We start from the raw sequence: 9,362 nt of genomic DNA, 5'->3' as shown, positions 1-9,362 counted from the left end.
GGGGTGGCGTGGTACTGTGCTTCTCATTTAACAGCATACAGTCGTTTCTTCTTCAAGAATATTGTAAGTGTTTCATGTCTATAGTTCTATAGTAATGTTCATAAGATGGAGGTTGTTGACGCAAGAGAAGAAGTGAGGGATTTTTACTTTTGTTAAGAAAACGAGTGAAGTTGTCTTTGCACTTTTAGTTTTTAGTAAGTGTTTTTACGGCACTTGCAACACAATAAGGTCATATAAGTGCCAAAGATTAGAGGAGTTGCAAGAGAGTAACAAACATAAAAAAGAAGGTGGGGAGATAACGACGATAGCTGTTTGACAGGAAAGAAGGAGCAAACTGCACCAGAGCACCCGCCAACCACCCACTTTGCACTTTTGCAAAGGAATCTATAGTTGAGGAAAACAGAGAAAACTCTGGCTGGTGGTTGGAGGGTGTGACTAGTAGGTCCTACCTCTTTACTTTCCATCTGGTTTTGTTCTTGTCATGTGTTACCCATGTGTTACAAAGGTCTATATGTGAGGCATCATGGTGAAATCAGGCACTAGTCAAAATAATGAAATCGAAGAAACTGTCACTTTTCTTCCTTTTTTGACATTTTGTTTTTTGGTTTATGGTTCAACACCTTTTATTTCCCATTTAAAAAGATATTTCTGTATGGAAATCGCTGGTAAAAAACGTCAATTAAAGGCACCAAAAAAAGAAGTAAATTTTCAGTTTCCAAGGACACTTAAGATGTGTAAGTGACTGAACTTTGGGAGCCATTTTCTCGCTAATTGTACCCCTGAAATCAGGTGACCCCACCTGCTCCAATTGAAAATATCTCAACTTCTATTCAAATAATGAAGTAAGCTGGGTATTTCCCCCAAATGCAATAAACAAGCTTTGAAATGCTACCAATAAATCCTTACATGCACCTAAAAATTGACGAGCGCCTGACTCCACCGCGCTCCATCACATAATGCGCCCAGTACTTAGTTTTGTGAAATTTGACGTGAAAAATTTTGAGTTTTACATGTGAGGCTTTTTCGACAGCAACTCGTTGAATATCTTGATAACGACTCCGAATAATCGTACGATTTTGATAGAGCAAATAGAATAATCGGTTTCTGACCTCACGTTCTGAGTAACTCAAAACGGCCAAAAATGTTAGATAAAACTTTGTAAATCTAAGATAGCGACATGTTTACAAAGCAAAAAGTCAACTGGAGGAACGATGGTAAATGACTGGACAAGACCGTCAATGTTCCTGCCACTACCGCATCACCAATGACTATTTAACCTTATCCGTACGTCGTGTATTACTATCGCATCCATGCGACGTGGAGAACTCTGTGCCACCACTTTCAAAGAGGAAATTTACTCGTCAAGCCGCTTAGTGCGCTTTGCATAGCAGTCTGCCAAAGTGATTTTTTGAGAGTAACTGAAAGTTTCAAAGAGATCTTCGTACTAGAAGTATTCTAAAATGTGTACAAAATGACCACAGGGCGAACGGATCGGGTTATAACGTTGTCTGTTTGCTCCATGCCCATCTGGCCCAACCAAACTGTTTTGGATCCTAAAGCTCAGCAGAAAGATCGAGGTTCTAGGAGCGCGTTTACTTACCAAGTTCCCACTTTGAACTCGAACTCATTTCCTTTGTGTGCAAGGCGACATATGCCGGTGACAAAATGTAATCTCGTAGGAGATGAAACTACTGCTCTGAATCTGCTCTGCCCGTGGAGACAAAGGGAGAGCAACGATTTATTTCCCCCTTGAGACAATGTATCTGCCACTAAAATGTCAATGAATAGCTGCCTTTAGCACGAAATTTAATCTGAGTTCTTTTTCTTTTTTCGTCCAGCTTTGTTTAAAGACTAAAGTTGATCGACCGTTCGTTCGGCAAAGTGCGCTCAATTAATTGTGCGAACAGATTCAATTTATTTGAAACAAAAAGCTGCTTGAACGTCAAAAGAAGAAGAGTCTACTTTTTAACGACCGTCGAACATAGATCGTTTACGTTTTCATTCGTACTGATAAGAAAATCTGACAAAAAACTCAAACAGTAAGGAAATATCATTTATTTACAAGTATAAAAAAGAACCCAAAAGCAACTAACTCCAAACAAAACCCCAACAAAACGAAACATGAAATAAAAACCCTCTCGTCTTTCGTCGCTAGCATATATCCCCTCAAGAAATAATAATATCCAACAAGACCACACGAGTGAAGTATTGGATAAAGTAAAACTGCTTTGCTGAGTGCTTACAATAGAAATATTATTTTGTTATTCTGGCCGGCAAGCCGTGTGCAGTTTGTTTAACGAGATGGACAACGATGACAAGAAATTTGGTGATGCGGAAATTGCATTTTCAAGAAAAATTAAAGATCCTGTCTTGATTCCAGTTTGTCAATGTCGACTGAGGTAAATCATCTTATCAGCTGCATGCATTTAGAATTGAAAAAAAAGTAAAAATACGTCATCTAATCAAAACTAAGTATACAGCTTTATTAGTAACTAGCTAAGTTTGATCAAGACTAGATTATTGTAACTCCTCGTTACCGGGAATACTCTGGAGGAAGTGAAACGATTCCAAACTGTTCAAAACAATGCTCCACCTTTAGTTTTACAGAAGGGAAAGTGAACCTCTCCTTTTGGTTAGGCTACCGGACTCGTAATTGTGAGGTTGCGGATTCGGGGGTTCGAGCCGCGGGCCCGACGTTGTGTCCATGGGAAAGGCACTTTACCCGAATATTCCCAACTTCACCCAGGTGAAAATGGGTACCCGGCTATAGACAGTGAAAAGTTCGTATCAGTTTGGTAGTATTTTGAGCGCTTAACCAGCTGCATGCATTGTATGGTTCCTGGAAAGCTGAGAATGTTTCTGAGTGTTTTATCGTCTGCTGGGGTAATAATATAGTGTAAAGAGCATAGAGCTTGCTTTCGAGTGGGGGCATGCGCTATACAAATGCTATATTATCATCATTATTATTACAGACACTGCACAGGCTTGAGGTTGAAAAAAGAATCATGTTCAAGTTGGCCACACTATTTCACAAATGCTTGAATGATAATGCCCTATCATATTTTTCAAATATGTGGAAATTGTACATTTCAACTGGGGCGCGCTCATATGACCTTATGCAGTTGCGAGCGCCGTAAAACCCCATACTAAACTAAAACTAAACAACTCGCAGTTAAAGGTCTTCTGCAGACCAAAAAGAAACATCTTTTACCATTTGCGAAACACAAAACGAGGTTCCACCTCTTGAATAACCTAATAGAGTTGATAGGGGCGTTAAACCTATACCATTTCATTTCACCAAATCGTATTTTTTCCCCCACACCAACCACCGACATACTGTATTTCTAAATGGGGCATTAAATAAAACCTGTCTTTACCCAGGTTATCATTACCGCTTTCCAATACATTCCAAAAAAAATTAATGAGGGCGAAATCGCTCAGTTTAACATGCGCTGTTCTAAATCATGTAGATACGGGGGGTGGGGGGGGGGGGGGGGGAGGAAATTAAATTACATTCTGTTATCCGTTTTAACATCCGGTTGGGTAATACTCATACAAGACATAATGTGAGCGTAAGGGTTTACGTAAATGTTTCCCTCTAACACTTCATGTTATCAGAGGAGATTAACTTCCGACTCCGGCCAAATGACTTTGGTAATGTAAGATCAGAAGATTCTCTGAGTCGATAAAAGTTCTACGATTAAATTTTGCCGCAAAGAGGTGTTGTTGTCGAGAATGGTCGTAATATGTAATCATAGAACAGTACGTAATATGTAATCATAGAACTGTACGTAATACGTAATCATAGAACTGTACGTAATATGTAATCATAGAACTGTACGTAATATGTAATCATAGAACTGTACGTAATATGTAATCATAGAACAGTACGTAATATGTAATCATAGACGTTAACACCCCCATCGACATAAATTGTGCCACGACGCGGTGGAATCAGGCGCTCGTCAGGTTTTTGGGCATGCGGAGTTATTGGTATCATTAGAAAGCTGATCCATTTGCCTTGCTTGTTCTGAACCCCCCACCCTTATATCTTGAATAAAAGTCGAGATATTTGCGATTGAAGTAGGTGGGGGTAGCCTGGTCTCAGAGGTAAAATTAGCGAGAAAATAGCTACCAAAGTTTGGTAACCACTTTTGTTTGAGAGTCCTTGTAATCTTAAAATTTACATATTTTTTGTCATTAATCAACGTTTTTCAGTGAAATCCACATGGAAATATGCTTTAATACGGACATAAAAATTCTTGAGCTAAAAAACAAAATTTAGGCCAAAATTGCCAAACTATAGGAACATTTGTCTTTTCATTTGATCTAAATATTTTGACGAGCGCCCAATTTCACCACGATGTCTCAAAATTAGATTTTAGTGGAAGCGGGCTGCTTCGACTCTGTCTTTCAGGGCCAACCCAGGATCAAAGGCATGCACGACCCAGGAGACATAATATATGGAGACAATCGATAATCCCCCCACCCCTATCAGAAAACTCTCAGTTTTATGTTTTAGTAGAGGTTTTACGGCGCTCGCAACTACATAAGGTCATATGAGCGCCAAGGGGCGGATGTCAATAGAGAAGTCCTTACAGGAAATCAGACTTACTCTGCTCATCTCTCTAGCTTCAACAGCACAAAATCTGCTTCGACTAAGGCACCCCGGAAATAGCGAGTCATAAAAGTGTGACAAACATACAAAAGAAGAAGAGGCAAAATGACAATAGTAACGATTAGGAAAGAAAAAGCAGCAGTTTCCTATTGCAGTTCAGGCACAGTTATGAGCATGACATTGATGAATCAGCCCATTTACAATTACAATTCTACTGTGCGTAAGAACTCGAAATGTTAATGTCTCCTCCTTTGGAAACGGCAATAAGACACTTCAGTCAGTAGCACCGCCCCCCGGGGGGGGGGGGGGGGGGGGTTACAGAAAACTCTCAACTTGGGAATCGAACTCACGTTTTCTGTGTGCGACGGGTGGCAAAGCGTCAAACAGCTACACGAGAGACGTCTACACGAGAGACGCCGGTGTGAAGAGCTCGGGTTTGTCTTTAAATGAAATCTGGCGGTGCAGGAATTTCTCGTTCTGGGAACCGGCTACTGCTACGCACATAAATGTTGATAAATATGATAATGATACGGTAATGATAATAATATTAATAATGATAACAATAATAATATAATAATAATAATAATAATAATTTAAAAAAATAATAACAACAGTACTACTAATGCAATGATAAAAATGATCATGGTAACATGACAATAACATTAACTATAACGGTATCAATAACAATGACAGCATTAATAACAATAATAATAACAATAGCAATAATAATAATAATAATAATAATAATAATAATAATAATAATAATAATAATAATAATAATAATAATAATAATAATAACAAACTCAATAAAAAAAAGGAATATAAATTGTGTCTGTGTGTGTTTCCTGGGGTGGGAGTTGAATTTAATGCCAACATCTAAACACATGTATTTGCAGGCTGACTCACATCCTCATATCTTCATATCCTCATATCCTCATTATCCTCATATCCACTTGCCGGCCATGACACTTAAAGGTCATTCATTTCTGGCTCCTCATTTTACCCCCGTAACAGCACGGAGCCGTATGTTTGGAGAAATCAATTGTGTTACAGCAGGACGCTAAAAGCCTTTCTATTAACTCTTCCATTATGGCATCTCTCGGTTGTTTTCAGACCAGCATCAATCTGCGACACTAAAGTGCATCCATCTGACTGAATTTTAATCAAGGTGTATGTTTATTGCATAATGGTTTAATTTTTTTCTCAGTTTGGTGTTTAAAAAGCATCAGTAGGTTAAAAAGGAGCGGAGTTATAAGCACGCTTGTGATGCTGAACAATTTGATTACAAAAATTTGCTCGCTAATAAAATTATTAATAATAATTGCATATATGTAACGCATATCCAAGCTCTACAGAACGATCTATGGGCTTTTCAACCGTATCATAACCCCAGTAGACTCTAGATCTAGAGCACTCAGAAACATTCTCGGCTAGCCGGGAAGCATAATATACGCTCAAAAATTAACAAACTGACAAGATCTTTCTCCATATAAACGAGTACACATTGACATCTGAGTGAAGTGAGGACATTTTAATGTAAAGTGCATTTCCCAAGGACGCAACCTCGGGCCTGTGACATAGTTCGAACTCAGGGCCTTACGGTTGAGCATAATAATAATAATAATAATAATAATAATAATAATAATAATAATAATAATAATAATAACAATAATACTAATATTAATACTAATACTAATACTAATAATAATAATACTAATAATAATACTATTTAAAAAAATGATGATAATAATAATAATAATAATAATAATAATAATAATAATAATAGTAATAATAATGATAGTAATAATAATAATGAATTGCATTTATATAGCGCTCTATCCCGTCCTATAGTGCTGTAAAAAAATTCGTGGGGCGACTTATTTTCAAATATCTCCTCATCTATCGAACATAGGTTCTCCAACGTTTTCACAGTGACTTGTATCAATTTGTCTTAACAGATCAACATTTTTGTAAACACCTACACGCTGTATTCTAGAAAATTCCTTAATAAATACTAATAAAAAATACGAGTGGGTGGTTTCTACAGATTTTTAAATGTTTACAGCTGGGGCAATATTACTTTTAATAGCAAGTCCGTCAGATTTTCTAATCGGGACGTTATACTCATTGGACGCATGTTTTGAGAGCCATTAGTGCAAAAATGTGTTCGCTATAACAATAATTTCTTGTAACAAGTTTTGCAAGTAAACATTGTCATTGATGAGCCGTGACGTAGGCCATATGCGTAATCAGAATGTGTGTGAGAAGCGGTAAGTGCTGTGAACAATACCATTCTACTTGTGACAGAGATTTCAAGTATTTTATATGCATTTGTGAAGAAAAGTTTTTAAATCCAGCCCCAATTGTTCTGGGAAAGTATGATTTAGTTAAGACAAACTGATACAAATTGCAATGCAAAGTATGGATGGCATTGATTCACCCGTTAAAGAGATATTTGAGGATAAGTTGCTCCTCGAATTTTTGACTACACTATAGTAGAGAAAATATTTCACAGAAATAAGAAAAACCAGTTCAACCACATACAGAAGAACTTTCACAACCATACATAAATCACATAACAAAAGAACAGCAATAAAAAAACAAACAAACATATTTATCCGCACTTACTAACACACTACAACTAAGAATTAAACAAAAGAGTTTTGAGCATTTACTTAAACGTATCAAAATTTGTTATTTCTCTGAGATCCTGGGGCGAGGAGTTCCAGATTTTAGGCCAAAACAAAATGAGAAACTTCTCTCACCAAAAAATCGAAATTTCATTCTAGGGGCTCTCAATTTTGTTGCATCTGTGGATGACCACCGACTGGCAAACGTTGAAATGGCCTTCGGTATCTCAGTTTTAGTTTTAGTAAGAATTTTACGGCACTTGTCACAAAATAAGGTCATATAAGAGCCGAAGAATAGATGTTTCAATAGAATGACGTACACAAAAAAGAAGAAGGAGAGATAAGGACGACAGGTGTTTGATAGGAAAGAAGGAGCAAACCACACCAGAGCACCCGCCAACCACCCACTTCTGTATCTCAAGGGTTAACGACAACATCAAACTCTATCTCTATAAGTCAGGCAAAGATAGACAATGGCTAGACACACAACCGTACTCTGTTTCACATAATTTCACATTCGCATCTTTTCAGATCTTGCGAGCAATGATTGTATTTTGAAAAACAAAGGTATGGAGGTTATTGGGTTAATATTGCATTCTGAAATTTGCTTCCGTAAATGATTGCATTCCTGCTCGCTCGTTGGTAAAACGATAATTCCCCTTTCTCTAATAAAACATCGTTCCCCCCCCCCCTGTCTGTTTGCCTCTCGCAGTAAATGATAGATGATCTGTGATCCCCTGTGTTGCTGCAGATAGTTCTCTAAGGAGCGTTCGCCCTAGTTATTTATGACTTTTGTATTGGCGCATGATTTACTTCCATCGTGACTCACCTTTTTCTCACTGCATCACACTTTCGCTGTTTGACAGACTATTGTTCCGATTAACAAACAGCAAAGATTTGCTTAAGGAGGAATTTCTCTATGTAACATGGAATATTGAAAGGTGGATGGACAGCCGTATTATACCCTCTTATCTATCTATCTATCTATCTATCTATCTATCTATCTATCTATCTATCTATCTATTGTGTCCCTTTGCTCGCATGAACTAGCTGTGGAGGCTTAAAGCTGCATTTTGTGGAATGGATCCGGACTAAACTATATTTCGTTTCACGAACTAATAAAAAACCCCCAGTGTGTTATTCTAACAGTCGAACTACTTTTGTGTAAATCTTACATCGTTGACCCCATCAACTAGATAGATTTACCCCTCTTCTCTCTCTCTCTCTCTCTCTCTCTCTCTCTCTCTCTCTCTCTCTCTCTCTCTCTCTCTCTCTCTCTCTCTCTCTCTTTCTCGGTGGGCGGTTGGCGGGTGCTCTGGTGTGGTTAGCTCTTTCTTTCTCGGTGGGTGGTTGGCGGGTGCTCTGGTGTGGTTAGCTCATTCTTTCCTATCAAACATCTATCGTCCTTATCTCCCCTACTTCTTTTTAAACATTTTTGTTACTCTCTTGTAACACCTCTAATCTTCTGGCGCTCATATGACCTTATACAGTTGCGAGCGCCGTAAAACCTCTACTAAAACAAACAAACAAATCTCTCTCTCTGTCGTGGAAATGGTCTTTTGAAAGGGAAAAGAATGTGATTGGAATGAAATGACTAAACATTTTAGTTTGCTGGATGTGGCCCCGGGGAAGGTCGGAAGGATGTTCCCGGATGTGACCGGAATTCCGAGTTTTTTGTTTCAGCATCGGGGACAAAACTTACGGCTACGAATTTAGGGCATTTAAAAATAAATTGATTTCTAGTGAAAAGTTAGACAATGAAAGCCGACGAAGCGTTAAATTAATTTAAGATTGACATCTTACTGGGATTCCGAATGGCAGACATGATGTTTTAATACTCCAGCTCTGGTGAACGTATATTACTATTATTATGTCTGTGTGTGTATGGGGGTGAATGTACGTAGGTGTTCCTATTCGTCATCTCTTTCTCTCTCCCTCTCTCTCTCTCTCTCTCTCTCTCTCTCTCTCTCTCTCTCTCTCTCTCTGTGTTTCATTTGTAGCACTGTGTTTTCAGTAACCTCACTGCAGTTAGTACGAATGAATTTCTATCTGTCTGTTCTTGCTTTTTTGGAAATGTATCGTTTACTGCGGGTCGATAGTTGAAATTCCGATGT

General features: G+C 38.1%; 1 protein-coding gene across 1 annotated transcript in view; it reads left to right on the top strand.

The window, feature by feature from the left end:
* LOC101845843 (solute carrier family 22 member 7) overlaps positions 1–9,362 on the top strand; it is a gene marked incomplete in the record, with an annotated part of 111,993 nt that overhangs the window by 60,804 nt on the left and 41,827 nt on the right.

Source organism: Aplysia californica, unplaced genomic scaffold (genome assembly GCF_000002075.1).
Source record: "Aplysia californica isolate F4 #8 unplaced genomic scaffold, AplCal3.0 scaffold00120, whole genome shotgun sequence".
Taxonomy (NCBI): domain Eukaryota; kingdom Metazoa; phylum Mollusca; class Gastropoda; order Aplysiida; family Aplysiidae; genus Aplysia; species Aplysia californica.
This window is presented reverse-complemented; position numbering and strand designations above follow the sequence as displayed.